This window comes from Loxodonta africana, chromosome 2 (genome assembly GCF_030014295.1).
Source record: "Loxodonta africana isolate mLoxAfr1 chromosome 2, mLoxAfr1.hap2, whole genome shotgun sequence".
In the NCBI taxonomy this organism is placed as follows: Eukaryota; Metazoa; Chordata; class Mammalia; order Proboscidea; family Elephantidae; genus Loxodonta; species Loxodonta africana.
In genome coordinates this window covers 166847735-166869080 of record NC_087343.1, presented here as the reverse complement: position 1 = coordinate 166869080, position 21346 = coordinate 166847735, and the positions used below count along the sequence as shown (strand labels likewise).

General features: G+C 42.7%; 1 protein-coding gene across 2 annotated transcripts in view; it reads left to right on the top strand.

Annotated features, from left to right (window-relative positions):
• Positions 1-21346, top strand: part of GLRA1 (glycine receptor alpha 1) — a 97547-nt gene that overhangs the window by 21609 nt on the left and 54592 nt on the right. The window lies entirely within an intron of this gene.

The window sequence follows — 21346 nt, the reverse complement described above, 5'->3', positions numbered from 1 at the left end:
ACACAGGCAGTAAGTAAAGTCACAATTCCAGGCCACTCCTCAGCTGATTCATCATTACAGCATACTACCAAGTAAAAGTTCAACCTCTACTCGAACACTTCCAGTACCAGGAGACTCACAACCTACTTAGGCTGTCTCTTTTAATTTTGGGTGGCTCTATTGCTCAAATATTCTTTCCTTACATGGATTGGGTAGCTGACTGTCCCTTTGAATGTCCCAGCCACCATCCTGGTCCATTATAATAAGTCAGTGTACCACAGAAGAAATTGTCCCAAGCTCTGGAAACAGAAAGATCTTGTTCCATTCCTACTCTGCCACCAATAGCCATTTAACTTGCAAGCAAATCACTTCTATCCCAACCTCAGTCACCTTATCTGTACAACAGGAACACAAATGTCTGCCTCATAGAGTTTTGAAGAAGAAAAAATAAATAATAGGGCTTAGACTAGAAAATAGTAAGTAGTCAAGAATGGATAGTACCATTATTTTATTGAGTTGGATCCCGCTTCCTCATGACAACCCAACAGAGATTTGTAAAGAATCATTCCTTCTGTCTAAGAATTCACTGAGCCAAACACCCACAGAGTCTTTAATTATTCCTTACAGGTCAATTTCAAGTTTGTTTACCACCCCAGTTGTTCTTTTCTGGACCGACTCCAGCTCGTTAATATTCCTTTTAAAATGCAGGAAGTACAGCCGAATATAATAAATTAGCCAAGAGTTGAAGTATAGCCCACATCTAGTATTTGTTGCCATACGTGTCTTTTTTAGTCTTTAGATTCTTCTGAAATTATTCAGAATTATCAGGTTTAACTTAGGCTGCCATAAAATTTTAGTGAAGAATATATAAACTATTTGAATAGAAGCTTTAATTTTTATTTTTATTTGTAAAAATAACTAACACACTAAATAGCTTCTATGTATGTGGCATTGTGGTCAGCACTTGAGACATATTTTTTCATTCAATCCCCAAAACCCTAGGAAGTAGCTCTATTATTAAGGAGCCCTGGTGGTGCAATAGTTAGACATTTGGCTGCTAACTGAAAGGTTGATGGTTCAAACGTACCTAGTTGCTCCACTGTGGAAAGACCTGGCAATCTGCTTCCATAAAGATTACAGTCAAGAAAACACTACGGGGCAGTTCTACTGTCACATGGGGTCAGTCTGAGTTGAAAATCGACTCAATGGCAGCTAACGATAAAGCTCTGTTAGTAGCCTTACTTTACCAACAAGGAAACAGATTTAAAGAGGTTAAGTGACTTGCCCAAAATTGCACAGCTAATTAAGTGGCAGGATCAGATTTGAATCCACCATCCTATCCCACCTCCCATTTCCAACACTTCTTTATACAATGGTTATTAGATGCAAATAATTTCAGGGATAAAAACTTGAATACGACACAGGCAGAAGACAAAGACAATTTAACAGAAAAGGAAATCCACTGCACCAAGCAACGCTGGGCTTCTGAACTACACTGTCACAAGGATAGCTTCCTCTTCTCCCCTCTAGCACATTCTAGTACCTATCGTTTCTTGAACAATAAAACAATGGCAAAAAGGGGAAAATATGGAAGCAACCATCTCTTATTTTAACTTTTACTTACCGTACTCACCACTGCCTTCTGCCCTTGCCCCTGGCAGACTCTGCCTTATGAAGAATTAACTTCCAATGAGGAGCTAAACTGATCTTGGGAATTGGGGAGAGAGGGAGCTTCTTCAAGCTGGTATAGCTTCCTGTGAGGGGAATAGTCATACCCTTTGACTCAGCACTTTTGGGTCTAAGGCTTGAACAGAGGTTTGTGACCAAGGAGGGTTTTCACAGCTTAATTTATAAAAGCTAAAAAAAATGAGAGCGGTATCAATGTCCACCAATACGGGTGATGGCTGTACACTGGCATATTATGCAGTCATTTAGAATTGTGTTTCTAAACATTTAACAAGAACAGAAAATGCTCATTTGGTATCTTCAGTTTAAAAAAGCAGGAAACAAAACTAATCATAATGTATAAACCAAACCAAGCCCATTGCCATCGAGTCGATTCCAACTCATAGCGGCTGTACAGGACGGAGTAGAATTGCCCCATAGGGTTTCCAAGGAGTGCCTGGTGGATTCGAACTGCTGACCTTTTGGTTATCAGCTATAGCTCTTAACCACTATACCACCAGGGCTTCTATTATAATCTATTGGAAAAGAAAAAAAAGACAGGAAGAAAATTGACCAATATGTTAACAGTAGATGGCTAGGTAATGGGATTTTCAGGTGGCTTTTATATTTTCCTTTGAACTTCTTTGTATTTTTCTAATGTGCATGGATTGCTTTAATCATCAGAGGAAAATGTTTTGTTTTGTTTTGTTTTTTTGTCAAAAGGTTTAAGGAATTAGGTCTGAGGGCAGCCAGCCAGCTTGTGAAGAACATTTTTTGCCACTGGACAGTTTCCATCTGTGCAGCAGCAATTACTACTCCGTTACCATCGGATCATCTTAATCCTATCGATTGAAATGCCAAAGTAATGTTATTAATTTACTACTTAACGGATAAGTTACTAGAGCACAGCACAAGAATTACCTGAGACTGCTGTGGTACTTTTCTAGGTGTGAGAGTGGGTGGTCTTTGTAGACTCAAGCATAAAGCACAAAGAAGCTACTAGAAGTTAATGGGTCCATCCTCCATCAAAAATCAAAACCCAAACCCGTTGCCATCCAGTGGATTCTGACTCATAGCAACCCGATAGGGCAGCCTCCGTCATAGAACTTGAAGGAAACAAATCTTTTGAATCGATAAAAAGTGGATTGAACATCTGCAATGTGCCAGGCACTGAGCTAAGTGCTGTAAAAGAATTATTTATTCTTCACGATGCTATGAGCAACAAACACTATTATTCCCATTTTACAGATGCAGAAATAAAGACAAGTTAAGTATCTTGTAAATGGCAGAGCCTGGATTTGAACCCAGGCACTCGGATACCAGAGTCCATGTTCTCAACCTGATGGCATGCCCTATTTCAGTCCAAATTAAGTAATTATTTGCATTCCATCTTATGCTTTCTTCAACATGATTTCAAATAGTGATTTATGAATTAGGACAGGAGCATCTACCCTTTATAGAATAAACTGGAACAGTAATAAAGTAAAGGGCTTGACCAAGATCACAGGAGAAAGAATAAAACAGGTAGAAGTCAACTGGGGATTTCTGACTCCACACACATAGCTTGTCCCATTCCCTGGGTTGCTTCTTTTTGCCCATAAGATGTGTAACAAAAAGCAGGAGACAATAGAATTCAAGGCCCCCACCTGGTCCCTCTGTGACCTACAAAGAGGTACCCCTGCTGGAGGGTTCTGAAGGTGCAGGGCGGAAAGGAAAGAAACCCCAGGAGGAAAAGAAAGGCTCAGCAATCACCCTTGAGATTCTTTCTCCATTAAAACCATTTGCTATCGTGTAGATTCTGACTCACGGCAACCAATATGTGTCAGAATAAAACTGTGCTCCATAGAGTTTTCAATGGGTGATTTTTTGAAAACAGATTGCCAGAACTTTCTTCCAAGGTGCCCCTAGGTGGACTCAAACCTCCAGCCTTTCATTTAACAGTTTGTACCACTCAGGGGTGTCTTCTCCATTAGCCCTCCTTTTTCCTGTAACCAAGAAGGGGCGCTGGCCACAGCCCCTTGTCCTCACCTCATCATCCATCACTTCTTCTACCTCATTAAGTCCCGCTGGCTGTCGCTGACACTTCTGAATTCTCCTGAGCAAATATTCTCTATCGAAATTTACACTAAACCACAGAGGAGCAGGAACTTAAAACAATACATATTTGAATCAAATGAGCTGTTTTAGCACATATGAATGGCTGCTTCAAATAGAGGTCAAAATTCCACCTCTATTAAATTCATGTATCAGTTCTTTCACCAAGTCATCTTAAGTTATTTGACCTCTCCAAGTCTCAGCTTCCTCATCTAAAAACTAGAGAAGAAATGGCACATACTTCATAGAGTTGTCAGGAGGATTGGAAGGCATGTATGGAAAAGTTCTTAGCTCTGTGTATGGTGTCAAGAAAGTGCTTAATCATGGGTAGCCATTACTATCGTTGCTATTTAATCTCTGAGTCTATTTCCTCATCTCTAAAACAGAGAGGACAGTCGCTACTGACCTTGCAGGGTTATAATACACAGCTGTTAATTTATAACAGATGCTCAATAAATGCCTTTTCTTTTTAATGCATAAGATGACCACACCTCATCATTCTATGACTCTTCTATCCAAATCAACAAGGGGTATTTAGAGAACATTATTAGAGCCCCAGAACTTCCATAAAACTGTGTATTTACATACAAATACCCACTTCAGCTAAACCCTCTCAACTCACAGCTAAGTTCTCCCTTTCTGAAGACCAGTCATTCAGCTTATTAAAGGCAGCTTCAGGTCCTAATCCAAATTTCTCTTTCTACCAATTAAGATCATTTCTTCCTCAGTGCCAAGGGGAGATTGTTTATTTTCTGATCACCCTTCTTTGAATCAGAGTCTCTTGACTGCTTGAAGACCACCCACATCCAAGCCCTACTCCAAGGAAAACCACTATGTTCTCTGGGATAAATAGCTCCATTTTGCTAATGCATTTCCTATGGGTCCACTGTAACTTGGCTTATTTTCCACTATACATTTGAACTAATATAGACATGGGAGGAAACATTACAGTTTTTCTAGCAGGACCAGAAATTCAAACACTTATTTGTCTCTCCCTTAGAAAAAGAGCCCTGGTGATGCAAAAGTTAAGCGCTTGGCTGCAACTAAAAGGTTGATGGCTTGAACTCACTCCGTGGCTCCATGGGAGAAAGACCTGGCGATCAGCTCCAGTAAAGATTATAACCTAGAAAATGCTATGGGGTCACGTGGGGTCGCTTATAAGCCAAAACTGACTCAAAGGCACCTAACGACAACACAGAACTAGTCTGGAAACTCCCAGAAAGCAAAGGCTAAAGCATATTTAATCACTGATATAGTTAAGAGAGAGGTCTGTGAGGACAGGACAAATTATTTCAACTCTATGAACCCATTTCCTCAACAGTAAGATGGGGACAATGATACCCAACTCATAGGGTTGTTTTCCGGATTAAATGTAACAATGCAAATGAAGCACTTAGTAACGTCTGGTAGGCAGGCCTGGCGGTCCAGTGGTCAAGAGCCCCGCTGCTATCCAAAAGGTCAGCAGTTTGAATCCATCAGCTGCTCCTTGGAAACCCTATGGAGCAGGTCTACTTTGTCCTATAGGCTTGCTATGAGTCAGAATTGACTCGATGGCAATGGGTTTGGTTTAATTTATAATGTCTGGTACTTTATAACCCACTGCTGTCGATAACCACTTAATAAGTGCAGGCTATTATTACTTTATTATTTATATCCTGCTCCTACACCTAGTACAATCCCTGACACATAGTAGGCACCCCATAAATGATTTTAAATAAATAAAATAATAAATTAATGCTATCTCAAATAAGGTAATCATTACCTCAAAGCACCTACTGAACAGGAGAGACTAGCCAATCTGAGAAAGGAAAAAGTTTATTTCCACAGAACTTGTGAAAACAGTTACCTTTTGCCTTTCAAACAATACTTGAAGTTGTTAAAGGCAAGTAATTTTTTTTAAAGATGCGTGAACTGAGAGAAAGGTAAAATAAAAGTCAAGTTAACTACAAAGAAATTCTGATAAAGGCAACTTAATAAATAGCCAAGAAGCACTCGCCTTTCCCCATCCTTTCTTTTGGAATGGCCACATAGTCAAGCAGAAGATATGCCAGACCAGATCTGGAGATTCTGGGTCCCATTATGGCTCTACCAGCCAAGACACTCAGCAGGTGTCTTAACCTTTCAAATGAGCTTCAGTGTCATCACCTGTACATGGAGATGTTGTCTTAGGGGTGGTATGAGGACCAAATGCCCTGATGGATTGGAAAGTGCCATAGAAACTGAAAGGATTACATCCGAGAGTGACTACCACATCGTTCTCAAACCACACACCCCAATACCCTGAGCGCCTTGAATTCTCACTTGTTCCGAAGAATCCTGCAAAAGTTTATATCATGAATCAGGGCATGCCCCTTAGAGGGACTCTGCAGATCATTAGCACTTGGAAGAGTTAGTAGAGTGTGGTAGTTAATTGTGTGGGTTTTAGAGACCAGCTGGCCAGTTCTGCCATTTACAAGCTACATGACCTTGGCCAAATTTCTGAAAATTCAAGCGTCAGCTTTCTCATCTGTAAAATGGTTCATAATGGATATCGCCTTCATAGGATTGTTGAGAAGATTCAATATGGTGGCTGTTATGGATTGAACTGTATCCCCCAAAAACATGTGTTGTAAATCCTAACCTCTATGCCTGTGGTTATAATTCCATTTGGGAATGGGTTATCTTTGTTATGTTAACGAGGCAGGATAGGGGTGTAGCATGTGATATGAGTTAATCTCTTTTGAGGTATAAAGGAAATTAATCAAACAAGCAAGAGACGCAGAGATGGGGTAAGATAGATGCCAAGACACATAGAGATCACCAAGGAACCAGGAAGCAGAAATTGAAGAGACAAAGACCTTCCTCCAGAGCCAACAGAGAGAGAAAGCCTTTCTCTAGAGCCAGCTGTCTGAATTTGGCAGTACAGTAGTTAAGATCTCAGGCTGGTAACCGAAACATCAACAATTTGAATCCACCAGCCACTCTCCAGAAATCCTATGGGGCGGTTCTACCCTGTCGTATAGAGTTGCTATGAGTCAGAATCAACTTGAAGGCAACAGGTTTGGTTTGAAAAGCCTGGTGGTGTAGTGGTTAAGACCCACAGCTGCTAACCAAAAGGTCAGCAGTTCAAATCCACCAGGTGCTCCTTGGAAACCCTATGGGGCATCTCTACTCTGTCCTTTAGGGTCACTATGAGTAGGAATCGACTCAACAGCAATGGATTTGTTTTTTTTTTTTTAGTCTCCTAAACTGTGAGAAAATAAATTTGTTAAAACCACCCACTTGTGGTATTTCTGTTAGAGCTGCACTAGATGACTAAGGCAGTACCATATAGTGTACCTAGCACATAGTAAGTACTCAGTTGTTGTCGTTGGGCGTCATCGAGTTGATTCTGACACATAGTGAGCTATATGACAAAGTAGAACTGTCCCCATAGTGTTTCCTCAGGTGTAGTTTTTAGAGAAGCAGATCACCAGGTCTTTCTCCTAAGGAGCAGCTCAACCTTTCAGTTAGCAGTCGAGTGCTTAGCTGTTGCAGCACCAGGGCTCCTTAAGTACTCAGTGAATGGTAGCTATTATTATCATAAAAAAAAAAAAAAAACCCCATTGCCATTCAGTTGATTCTGACTCATAACGACCGTACAGGACAGAGGAGAATAGCTCCATAGGGTTTCCCAGGAGCAGCTGGTGGATTCAAACTGCCGGCTTTTTGGTTAGCTGCCATAGCTCTGTCCAAGTTCAGGGGTGCAAATGGTTAACACACTCAGCGGCTAACCAAAAGGTTGGAGGTCCATGACCACCCACAGGTGCCTCAGAAGAAAGGCCTGGTGATATATTTCCAAAAAGTCAGCCATTGAAAACCCTACAGAGCACAGTTCTACTCTGAAACACAAGAGGTCGCCATGAGTCAGAATCAACTCCACTGCAACTGGTTAGACTCAACAGCAAGAGATACTTGTAAAAAGTATAATATTAGTGTCTTCATTTGTTTTTATCCTACTATTACGATTTCTACTCAATATTTATACTCCCAGACTTTTGCAACCTCCAATGACCAAACACCCCTGATCAATGCAATCTTTTTTTTCCAATACTTTGTGTCCAGAAGCCCTGAGCTTCATTCTCTGCAAAGATGCAATTCTCCGGTGAGACTTACCTGATGAAAAAGAAAGCTGCATTGACCCACGTGAGGAATGTGCTTCGTAGTTCAATCGTGTATACGAGACTAATGGGCACACTAGCCCAAAAGCAAACATGAGAAGCCAGGAAGGGACAGGAAAGCTGGACAAATGGGAACAGGAACCCGGGATGGAGCAGGGGAGACACATTGCAGAGTTGACAACCAATGCCACAAAACAATTTGTGTGTTAACTGTTTAATGAGAAACTAATTTGCTCTGTAAACTTTGACCTAAAATACAATAAAAAAAAATTTTTTTAAGTTTCATTGAAGATAATGAGAGCCATCTGCTCTCCTGCCTAACTTGTAGGATGCTTGCTGATCAGGCAGGGCCTGCTAAGAGCTGTTACTCAGCTAGAGTAAAGCCCAAAGGCCTGTTCTTCAGCACTCACACTCTGGGACTGGGGGTCCCACCCCCTGGATTCCTCACACTGTAATTCATCCAGGAGGCTACTTGGTGCCCATAGGCTCAAGCCAAAGGTTTTTTCACCCTGGAAGCCAACTGCATAATGACACGGAAAGACAGGGGCACAGGAAGATTTCTCCAAGTGAGGCATACTGAGGCAGTCAGGGGAATGTGAGACAGTTGTTGTCAGATCATAATTAGTGACCTACAGGGAAAGAGGTACAGGGTTTATGCACAGACATAGATTTTACTTAGGCCATTGGTCTAAGTCATCCATGGGAGGGTTGTGGATGTTCCTGAAGGAAAAGGGAATAGCTTCTTACCTACATTCCTGCCTTGGATTTCCCCAGAGGACATCTGGTGTTTTTCTCAGGGGCTCAGAGTATCAGGGCCAGAATTCAGGGCTTGACTCTAGCCAAGTCATATCACTGATGTCAGGTGGCTGCACAGCTAAATCCAGCTTCCTCTGGAAGGCCAGTATATATCAACCATTTAGCAAGTATTTATTGAGCCCTGATCATGTACTGGAGCCCTGGTGGCACAGTGGTTAAGAGCTATGGCTGCTAATCAAAACGTCAGCAGTTTGAATTGACCACCTGCTCCTTAGAAACCCTATGGGGCAGTTCTACTCTGTTCTGTAGGGTCACTATGAGTCAAAATTGACTTGACGGCAAAGGGTTTGGTTTGGTTTTTTTTTTTGGATCATGTACAAGCCACACTGTACTTCATGAAAACCATGTCTATTAAGAACCCAGACAGAAACTTGTGAAGCTCATGTTTTCAGAATCTTGTCTACGTGCACCTTGTTTGTCCCAATTCTGAGGAAACAGAAGGTTCTAGAACTAAATTTGTTGAACTTGAACCAAAAAAGATCAAGAGTCACCATGATTCCAGCCCTGAAATATGCATACTAGGTAAGAGAAAGGAATTGAGAAAAAGAAAGCATCAGTATAATTTAAGCAATCATGGTGTGGTATATCACGGGTTTGACGAATCAAGTCACCCTCTTTAAGCCACAATTTCCATGTCTGGGAAATGGGGATGAACATTCCTACTTCTCAAGCTGTTGGGAGGATAAAAGGAGATAAAATACAAAATGTGCACTTCACAGTACACATTGGATGCAGTAGGTTGTTGTTGTTAGTTGCTGTCAAGTTGATTCTGACTCATGGTGATCCTATGTGTGCAGAATAGAACTGCTCCATAAGGTTTTCAAGGCTGTGACATTTTGGAAGCAGATCACCAAGCCTGTCTGTCTTCCAAGGAGCCTCTGGATGGGTTCAAACCGCCAACCTTTACAGCTAGTAGCCGAGCACTTAACCATTTGTGTCACCTGGGGACTCCATCTAGGTGCTCAATTTTTGTTGTTTCTTGCCATCAAACAAGGGGGTGGGAACTTTTGGGAAATAAAATGGGCAGCTGTAAGAAGCAGAGGCTCCCTCCTTGGATGAATATACTTGATTATCCTACAAGAAATTCTACTCTGGATAAAGTGGTCTTGAGGATCTATGATGCTATAGCAGGGTTAGGACCAGGGTGAGGCAATAGAGGCACCTAAGACATAAAATTTAAGGAAGCACTTACTCTCAGGGCCTTGTAAGTACAGTGTTGGCACTTGTACAATCCTAAGAATGAATGCCTCCTTAAATTTGCTAGGTTCCAGGAGAAGAGTGGGATGAAGACCTCAAGTTCTAGTAAAAAGACCACACTTAATGGTCTGACTGAGACCAGATGGACCCCGGAGGTCATGGTCCCCGGACCCTCTGTTGTCCCAAGACTGGAAGCATTCCCGAAGCCAAATCTTCAAACAGGGATTGGACGGGGCTATAAGACAGAAAATTATACTGGTGAGGAGTGAGCTTCTTGGCTCAAGTAGACACATGAGACTATGTGGGCAGCTCCTGTCTGTATGGGAGATGAGAGGACAGAGAAGGACAGTGTTGGTTGAACGGGCACGGGGCATACAGGGTGGAGAGTTGGAGTGTGCTGTCTCATTAGGGGGAGAGCAGTTAGGAGTGCATAGCAAGGTGGGTATAAGTTTTTGTATGAGAGACTGATTTAATTTGTAAACTTTCACTTAAAGCACAATAAATTTTTTTTTTAATTTTGCTAGATTCCTCATTCCCCTCACCCTAATTCTGGCCCTGCTTTGTAGGGATCCATAAAATAAAGCAGAAGAATTTGTGAATAGAAAGCTATCCAGAGGAACAGTTTGGAATCAACAGGGAGCTATGAGGGATTCCTAGAGAATCAGACTTCCCTTGGGGCAAGGATAGAACCAGATGGACACTCAAGGTTCCTTCCAGCTCCAAGAATCCAGGGTTTTGTCTTGCTGGCAGAAGAGAATAATATTTGAACACGTGTGCTTCTTACCCAGATTTGGGCTCCTCTATCCAGGCAGATATAACTGTGGGAGGTGAAACAGAAACGGGGAAGGGCATTCTGCTCCATAAGACCCTGAGGGGAATTGGGTTCACGGCACGCCAACTGTGACATTCTGCTCCCAGGGGAGCTTAGCAGATCATGAAGTGAAAGTAATAAATGTCAGGCACTCCCTGGCCAGCCTAAGCCCCTCATAGCAATCAAATAAAAGCAGAATTACATAGCTGGCTGGGGAAGCCAGATGTTGACCTGAGGATGCAACCCAGGCAAAACAGAGGTGACTGGTAGGACCCATGCTACACAACAACCCCAGAACCTTCTGGTCAGAGCCAGGGAGTGCCAGTCTCCCTAAGCCCCATATCTTTCTAGGGGCCCTAGACACTGAGCCCTCCCTGCCACCTCTCTATCCATTCCCAAGGACAGCCTACAGGCAACGAAGCAAAAGAAAGGTTTCTCTCCCAAACACACAACCCGGACAATGGCAAATGGTGGGTCTCTCTAAAAGTACATAGAAGCTAAAGTTAATAAAACTCAGAACATTGATCTGATTCATGTTTCCACCTCCCCCACGACCACCAATACTGCCTTCCCACTCTGAATCATAGCAGTCCAATTATACCACCTACCCTAGACAGTGACCTCATATTATAACTGTTTATGTACCTAATCTATTCTACCTGCTGAACCATCAACAGAGGGCAAAGGCCATTCACCAACAAATAATTACTGATTGCCTCCTACATACCAGACACTGACCAAGCCACATACACCCACTGCCCACGTGGAATGCTGTTTCTGGTAGGCAGTGGCATATTTATGTGTCTCCCCACAATGCCTTATGCTTATAGTGAACACTTCCTAAGTCATAAGGATCATAGGATTTTAGCGTAAGAGGGCCATAGAAATGAGACAAAACACATCTCCACAATCTAATACACTGATAGAAACTGGTAATCCATCTTTCTACTCCTCCTTACTGGCTTAGACAAGGCCCCGAACCCTTCTCTGGGCAGCCACCGCCAGTTGAATGGAGTCATTATTCAAGATAATACCTGATCCAGTCTAAAACTGCCATTTCACAGATGCAGCAACTGAGGACCATCTAGGGAAAGAAATTGGCCCACAATCACACAGGAAGTGTGTGATCACGAATAGCACCTGGGTTTCTCAGTTCCCATCTTAATGTTCTTTCCTCTGTTCTTCAGTGGCCTTTATAATTGTGTATGAAGTAAATGCCCACGGGAATCCAGGGCAGACCTTCAAACAACCTCTGATTAATCTACCAGGCACTTTCTGTACAGAACAAATGCTACCTCTTGGGGGGTAAATGTCTCCCTACCAAGGCAAAGGGGATATTCTGGCCCAAATCAGGGGACAAGCTGCCTGGAAACGAAATCAGACATCCACCATTTAGAGAGCCCATTTCCCAAGCTTGGTCAGGCCACAATTCAATTTAACGAGAAAACAGCTGAGAAATCAGGATGGATTTTTTTTTTTTTTACTATTAGTGGATTAAAGAGGGATTTAAGTCTGAAAGTTAAACAGGGATTTAAGTCTGAAAGTTAAGTTAATCTTCCCTTAACTTTCAGACCCACCCCAAGGGCACAAACAAGAGACTCCGACCCCTGCTACTCCTTACCCCATGGACTCAGTGTCCGGTCCTCGTCTCTTATAATAAGCACACAGGTGTGTTCTCGTGTGTTCTCTCTCACTCATTGTCCTTTCCTACTTCTCTCTTTCCCTCCTTCTCTCCCTCCCTCATACATGTGCTAAACTTCTTTCAGTCTTCCGAGTTCTCTTGCACTTCAAGGTCTTTACACATGCTGTTCCTTCTACCCAAAACACTCTTCCTCCCCCATTTCTCCAGGCCAACTCCATACATACCCAGCCTTCAACCTTCAAGTGTTACTGTCAAAGCCATTTTCTCCACAAAGCCTCTTGGAAACCCCCACCCTTTCCTCCAGTTACATTTAGGCATCTGTCTTCTGTGCTCAGTGGATTCCCCAATTTCAATGCTGACCACACCTCAAACTCCTCTACTTTTACACTTTCCTCTTCCTCAACCTGTCCACTACACACACATAACTCCCTTGCCTTCTCAATCTGTACCTCCAACGTCCTCCTCCAACCATGGGTCCTTCCCCTGGATGTCCTCAATCTCCTAGTCCCTCTTCTCCTCTCCTACCCCTCCCTTGTCCTTTCTCCCCTCTCTCACCCCGACCTCCTGGACTTCTGTGCCCGTGGTGAACGTGGCAGATGGAATCTGTCTGGCGGACCTCCTCTGCTAGCCCAGAGTGGCTCTCAGGATATGGTCTATATGGGGTGTAATTCAAATTGTTTCTACCTAGCCTCATTGCCAATCTCTGCTCATCTGCAATTCAGATTGACAGCTCCATATTGATTCCCTCTTTCCAATTGACGCTGCAACTGGAGAATGAGAATCTGAGCATTGATCTGATCTTTCCTCTAACAAATCCCTAAAAAGCAGTTTGGCTTATTGGAGAGAAATTTTAAGACTGAAGAGGGGAGAATCAAGACACAAATACACGCACATCAACCCAAAGGAGTCCAGATGAATTTAGATCCTCAGGACCAAATGTATTAAAAAAAAAAGAGAGAAAATAAACCATTGCTGTCGAGTCAATTAAGACAGAAGAAAAGAAGGGATATAATAGACACATCACAGAATGATGGTTTTGGTCTGGAAAGACACAGGTTATTCTGATCCCCTCATTTTATAGCTTAGGAAACTGAAAGTCAAAAAATCAGAAATGACTCACCACAGATCACACAGTTCCCATTTCACTACATCACCCTGGCTCCAAGCTCTTTGTTAAATTGTTACTCCTGGGCCTTTCCATCATCTCTGTCATTAGGAGTCACAACAGAGGTCCTTTTCTTTCTATGTTTAATTAATTTTTGGTGAAAATGTAAAAAACAAAACACGCACCACTTCAACAATTTCTATATGTACAGTGCAGTGACATGGGTTACATCCTTCAAGTTGTACCACCTTTGTTGACAGCCTTTTCCAAACTATTTCACCATCATTAACACAAATTCAATGGCCCCTAAGATTCTCATTTATCCTTTTGAGTTGCTGTTGTCAGTTTGATCACATATAGATAGCTCTTTTGAAGAGTACAGGTAGTCCCCCACTTACAACGGGGTTCTGTTCCAATGACTCTGTTATAAGTCAACTCTGACGTAAATCAAATACTACTTTTTTTTTAAGTTTCAATTATTACTGCCTTTTATTATCAGTATCTTTATATGTCCAATCTTTATTTGTCTTTGGGGGTTGGAAAGATTACATATAATCATCAGCAAGTGAAATCTGAGAATGATAACACCAGGAAATTAAACACTGCAACACTGTGTATAGGAAAAAAAAGGGTGTAGTACATATTACTAATGATATGAACCAAAAACCAAATCTGTTGCCATGGAGTAGATTCCAACTCACAGAAACCCTATAGGACAGAGTAGAGCAGGCCCCATAGGGTTTCCAGGGAATGGCTGGAGGATTCAAACTGCTGACCTTTCTGTTAGCAGCCAACTCCTTAACTACTGTGCCACCAGGGCTCCTACTAATGTTAAGATGCACACACACACAAAAAAGAAGACGATCATAAGTGTGGTTGTTGTAACTCACATACGTGGTATATCAGAGACGACCTGTACTGCTTAATGCAAACATTCTTTTCTAATTAGGCTAAACTGTTATTTGGTTCAAAGATGACTTCAGGGGATAGTTTTGGTTAAAGGTTTAAAGATTTCCTCAGAGCAATAATTTGGGAGAGGTGAAGTTGGCATCCAGCCTCAATGACTCCAGAAAGTCTGGATTCCTTGAGCATTTGAAACTCTACAACAGAGGTCCTTTAAATACCCAAATTCCCAAGCGTGGTATATCCCCTGACTAAAAGGTGAGCATTTAAAGCCCTGTCCATTCAACGCATCTATTCCCCGCCGTAAGACTTCTCCATGAGGGGCAGAAAACTTGGTCCCACAAGACCTCACTGTCTTTCTGAAAATTACTATTAATCAAATCTGTCTAAACTGAATCTAATTCACTGATCACATGTCAGTAATCCCTGAGACAATGTGCTTCATTTCCAAATGCTCTTCCAGGGGCACGAAATCCTAATGTTTGAGTGTTCCGTTTCTCAGATTCCTTTCCACCTTCTCCATCCAGTAGCTGGCTCCCTGTCTTTCAACATTTGTTTACGTCCTGTTTATGTTCACAGAGGTAGCCATTCTGGAAGTCAGGACTGCTTCCTGCGTGTTTACTCTGTGCAGATGTACAAAAGCCTGGATTTACTATAAGGGGCCCTTGAAATAATTAGGTGCAAAATGTACTGTCTAAATGTAGACAGAATTGTACAATAATTATCATGAGAGGAGGGAAGGCCATGGCTATTTTACTATTAAAAAATGGAGCTTTTGTATTTGGTCAAAACTGAGGAACTATTGGACTAGGACAGTGGGGAATGGGAGATGATTTTAGGTGGTTCACACACAATAACACTCAAGCAAGAGTGAGTAAATTATGTTCTTTTCAATTCTCTTTCAAGTTTTCTCGTTATCTCAAGAGGAAAGTCTCAGTTAGATATTAATATGTCTCTAAAGGTTAATTCACTCAGCTGCTAACTCAAAAGTTGGAGTTCCAGTCACTCAGAGGCGCCTTGGAAGAAAGACCCAGCGATCTACTTTCAAAAAATCAGCCATTGGAAACCCTGTGTAGCACAGTCCTCCTCTGACACACATGGGGTCGCCCTGAGTCAGAGCTGACTCGGTGGTAACTGGTAGAAACACGTGCTGATCTTCCCTTATAACTTAGCTCAGGCCTCTGGCTTAGAGCTTGAGCAAGCAGCAGCATTTTGCTAGAATTTTGAACTCTTCACTTTTTGGTTTATTTTCATTTTATTCGTTATTATGGTTACTTTCTCTTACGGCAAGTAATACTGGTTTTCCATTTGTCAGTAATGATACGAAGTTTCCCTTTTTAAAAAAATTTAAAAGAAGTGAGGCAATGTAAGGAGAAATACCAAGTGAATGATAGCAGAGCTGGTATGCAAGTGGGGCAAAAACTGAAAGTGATACCCAGGAAACCACTCTTAGATGGTACCTGGGAAAGGCTAGACAAGAGAACCATTCCAAAATTTCAAAGAATTCTGCTGTGAATCACGTGACAAAACAGAAGATCATTTGGTAATTCACCATGATTCCCTCTCCATTTCTTAGTGTGAAGGGATTCCTGGTGGCACAGTAGTAAGTGCTCAGCTGCTAACCAAAAAATCGGTGGTTTGAACCCAACAGCTGCGCAGTGGGAGAAAGATGTGGCAGTCTGCTTCCATAAAGATTTACAGCCTTGGAAACCCTATGGGGCAGTTCTACTCTGTCCTATAGGGTCACTACAAGTCAGAATCAACTCCACGGCAATGGGTTCAGATTTGGGTTTGGCCTTAGTATGATAAATTCAGAGGTAGGTATATCAGGATTTCTGGAGGTCAGACACATGTTTTTATTTTCGTGGATGTAACAGGATATAACAAGATACAAAAACGAATAGTAATATTAGCAACCATCATGATTTATACCCATTGCAATTTACAAAAGACTTTCCCATACACTGTTGCATTTGACTGAGACTACTCCTGAAAATTTGAGTTCTAAACCCTCTCTCATTCAAGCGCCATGTGGCCTGCAGCCAATTACATAACTTCACAGAGTCTTCATTCCCTCCAGTCCAGCTCACTGTGCCAGGGTCTTCGTGAGCCAACGGCCAGGTGACCAGACTGCAAATACCTTGCTGCAGACGTGTGAACTAGAATCCAGAGGACTCTCCCAAAGAGGAGAGTTCAGGTATTCAATGGCACGTTGTGCTAATAGCAAATGGTATGGGATAATTTGGGCTGAATTCATTCTCCCACTGTACACTCTAATAGGATTCAGGCTTATGAAAGAGGCCTAAGGGCCAAGGGATAGCTGGTGCCCTAGCAACTGCTGGGAGGGAGTACTATGTTTCCAAATCTTATTATCTGAGAGGAGGGACCGGAGGGGAGAGCAGGAGCTTATGAAAGCTTCATACAGCCACTGTTAGAGAGGTTCTAGAAGTGAATTATAGTAGCAGAAAAGTCATAAATCACCAGTTGGTGCCTGTGATCCCCTGCGCTCACACCAGAGCCACAGAGCAGCCATGAGCCTGGTTCTGAATGGAGAAAAGGCTGGGACTATAGTGCTAACTGTGGGCGTGGAAGGCAGCTAGCAGGGCTTCCCAGGCATGTGAGACCCATGGCCCAGCTGGAAGCAGCAACAAGGTTAGAAGCAGCTTTTAAGTGGCTTTGAATTTCTTGAAACTCATGCATGCACACACCCACACATGGCAAGAGAACAATGTATTGAATGCCTACCATGTTCCAAGAACTATCCTAAGTATTTTTTACATGCGCTATCTGTTACTCCTCGTGAAAAACTCATCTGATTGATGAGAAAATTAAAACCGAGAGAAGTTAAGTAACTTTCCCAAGGTCACATAGCCAGTGAATGACTACCACAGAATTGATTCCAAATCATCTGTTCTTTTCACTCTTCTGTACTTTTCTACATTATATCCCATAGTACCTGCTACAAGCACATAAATGCAATATACACATCACATACAAAAATCCATAAAGGCATTTTATGTATTCGCATCCTATACCCCATCTACACACACACTCCACATATACACAAAATACCCATCCCAAATGCCACGCTTGTCAATATACTTCCACATGAGCACAGGCATCCGCATTTCTACATGCACAGATCTATGTAACACAACCCACTCTACACACAAACATCCCATTCACACCCTAATCCCAGCACACACCCATACACACCCATCCCTCCTACACATAACACACACACACACATCATACCTAGAAAACTAACCCCCTCACACAAACTCACAAATTTCCACAGTGAAAGACATAAAACCAGTCGAATGCATTTGTCCTTCATCCTGTCAATAGAAACTAGCTTTTCAGGATATGAACAACAGCTCTTTAGAATGAGACTGTCTAAATAATCCTAGATATCTTCTGAATCTTCAAAAGAACACCAAATTGCTTTCAGTATTTTTCATTGCTGGGTATTTTATAATCATCTAATTATTTTAAAATTGTTAATCAATATACAAAATATGCATGAACTCTTCTTACTAACCAGGATATTTGATTAATCAAAGTAGCATATTATTCATTCATTCATTCACTGTAATTATCCAGCACCAAATATGTTTCAGATACCTGCAGACACAGTGGGGATTAAAAAATAAATAAATAAAACCACCGTAATTTCTGCTGTTAAAATACAAACACAAGTAATTATATTTCAAGGTAGCATGGGCCATGACTGCAGGTGGCAGGACCCAGCGAGCAAGGGAACGCAAGAGGAGAGACAGACAAAGAGACGAGCTGGCTCTGAGGCTCCCAGTCCCAGAGGATGGAGAAATGCCAGGGTTGCCTGTAGGGACGAGTTTGGGAAGGAAGCTCTTGGATTCCGTTTGAGAGCTGAACTTAAGGTACAAGCGGGACACCTAGGTGGACATACCCTGCAGGTGTTTGCAAATGAGGAAAAGGGTTTTAAAGGAAGGGGCCAGAGTGGAGAGAGAGATTTGAGAGTCATCCATGAGAGGTTATCACTTAAAAAGTTACAGGTGAAGATAAAGAAAATGTGGTACATGCATTGTTGTTGTTAGGTGCTGTGGAACAGATTCTCATAAAGACTCCATGTGACTGAGTAGAACTGTCCCACAGGGTTTTCTAGGGTGGGATCTTTACATTAGCATCGCCAGGTCTTTTTCCCTCGGAGCCGCTGGGTGGGTTCAAACCACCAACTCTTTGATTAGCATCCCAGCGCTTAAACATTGAGCCACCAGGGATTCTTGGTACATGCATACAATGGAATATTACTCAGCCATAAAGAGAAACGCAGTGGTGGATGCTACTTTCCCAGGAACTGACAAGATGGCAGGAGAAGAGTAAAAGAAGAAGCCAACCTTGTGGAAGTTCACCTACCATGAGGTGGACCTCGACCAGCTGTTGGACATGTCCTAGGAGCGGCTGATGCAGCTGGACAGCACACGGCAGCGGAGGCAGGTAAATCACAGCCAGCACAGGAGGGGCTGCACAAGGCCAAGAAGAAAGTTCTGTCCACGAAGAAGCCTGAGGCACGAAGATGCACCTGTGCAGTGTGGTCGCCCTGCCAGACATGGCGGGCGCCTGCAACACCAAGACCATCGTGCTGGTGTAGATTAAGTCCTAGATGATCAGCTACTACTTGGGTGAGTTCTCCACGACCAGGCTGGCATCAGGGCCACCCACTCCTCCCACTTCATCCTCCCTGCTGACCAATAAAGGCTCAGACTTCTGTGGTTCTGAGGACAAAAAGAAAAATAATGATAATAATATACATATGAGAAATGAAGTCCTGATACATGCTACAACGTGAATGAACCTTGAAAACATCCTGAGTGAAATGAATCAGACACAAAAAGACAAATACTGTAAGATCCCACTTACATGAAATATCTAGAATAAAAAAAAAAATAGGCAGGTGAATATAAACCTGTTTATTAGTGGTTACCAGCGGTGAGTGAGAGGGATGGGGAACGGGGCACTTGTTGCTTAGGGGGACACTCAGCTTTAGTTAAGAGTGATGCAGTGGCATCATTAGGGGTGTAGGGGGTAAAGACTGCGCCCCCTGATAGTGTCAGAGGGGGTGACACCAAAATGACCCCAGGGCCCATGGAGGTGGCTGCAGTGACAGCAGATAGGTCAGCGTCACTGGGGCGGGGGGGAGAGGGAGGGTCACTAAGGCAGTGGTGTCACTACAGGGTTGGTGTCACCATTGTCGCCCAGTGCAGTAACTCATCACCCAGTTACCCATAAGTCAAAGTAGGGGAGGCCAGGCCATGGCTCCTGCCACAGGGCTGAGAGAAACATCTCCGCCTTTTCCAACGTGAGAGTGGAGGAGCCGCGGAGAACCACAGGGGTGGGGTTGGGGTGGGGTCAGGAAGGGCAGGCCATTCGATGCAGCAGTCTGCCCTGCGGTGGGTGGCAGACAAAGTTAGGTCGCTCTGCCCACGGTGGGCCACCCACCTACCTGGGGTGGGGAAGTAGGAGGGGGATACCATGAGCCAACCCTAGTGACGCCATTGGGGTGATGACAAAAATTTGAAAACAAGTAACAGTGATTGTTATACAACATGATGAACACAATAAATGTCACTGAATTGTACATGTGAAAAATGTTGAAATAACAACTATTTACCACAATCTTAAAAAAAAAAAAAGTTGCAGTAGTCTCTGGCTGACACAAACAGTTAATCAGTCGGCTACTAACTGAAAAGTTGATGGTTTGAACCTTCCCAGAAGCACCTCAGAAGACAGACCTGGCAATCTGTGTCCCAAAGGTCACAGCCATGAAAACCCTATGGAACACAGTTCTACTCTGTAACGCATGTGGTCACCATGAGTCAGAACTGACTCCATGAAAACTGGTTTAAGTATGTCATTAAAAAAAATTTTTTAAGAAAATTAATGACTAGCTTTGGAAAGAAGTTTAGCAACAGCCACAGCATGAAATTAATCCTTCAGAGAAAAGTTTAAGAAAAAAAAAGTCATAGCTGATGAGATCGAAGAAGGAGAAGGAGATGAAGAACAAGAGGGGTTTGGTACCAATCCTTGGAGAATACCATGTCCTATTGGACTAGGTACCAGAAACTTCCATCATACACAAGCACACCCCCATCTTTTCATACATGCAATTACAATTCCTCCAACACACCAGCCCACGAGCACACATGACTGGGAATACTTTCAGGACTAGAAAAGCTCACTTGCCAAAAAAAAAAAAATTTTTTTTTTTTTTTTTTAGCCAAAGCAATCCAAATTATTGGTTCCTGGAAGCACTTTGACCCTTGAGCTTCCAACATGAACTCTTACTGAATCTGTATAACTTTGAGGGTTTGGGAGTGAGGGGATGTCACACCGTCACTCTTCTTAGACATGAATAAATCATACTTGGTGTGAATGAAGACCTGAAACCACTTGGCTGGGGTTGGGGGTGTGAGTGGCAGAAATAGTGATGCATTCCCAGCAATTTCATTTCGGATCAACCAACTGTTGATACACGGAAGCAGGCCACCACTCTGGGATTTACTCTAGGGCCTAGTTCTCTCCGTTCCTTTGGCTGAACCTCCATTTTCCCAACTGAGCATTTTCTGAGGTGTGTGTTTCATAAGATAGTAGTCCTAGGGTATTATAGGCATATTAGCTTGTTAAAAGGTTGTGAAAATCCTGCAGTAAAGATGCTTGATTAAATTTGTGCTCCCACATGTGTTTGACTTTGGCAACTTTTTCTTTTACAATTAGGGACTTCTATTCTGCAGAAACCTCAGGGAAAGGCTGGACTTGTTTGGTTTCTAAGATCCTTTCGGCTATGACGCTATGACGTTCCATGGACATATGAGAGTGTAGGCACCCAAAACACACAGCTGGGCCTACTGAAAAATTAATCCTTCCGTCTCCTCTTTCAGGGAAAACCGAGGAGCCAAATGTGATTGCTCAAAGCCCCAGGGACCCCACCTTGAAATAGTCAGCAGCTTTTCACCGTC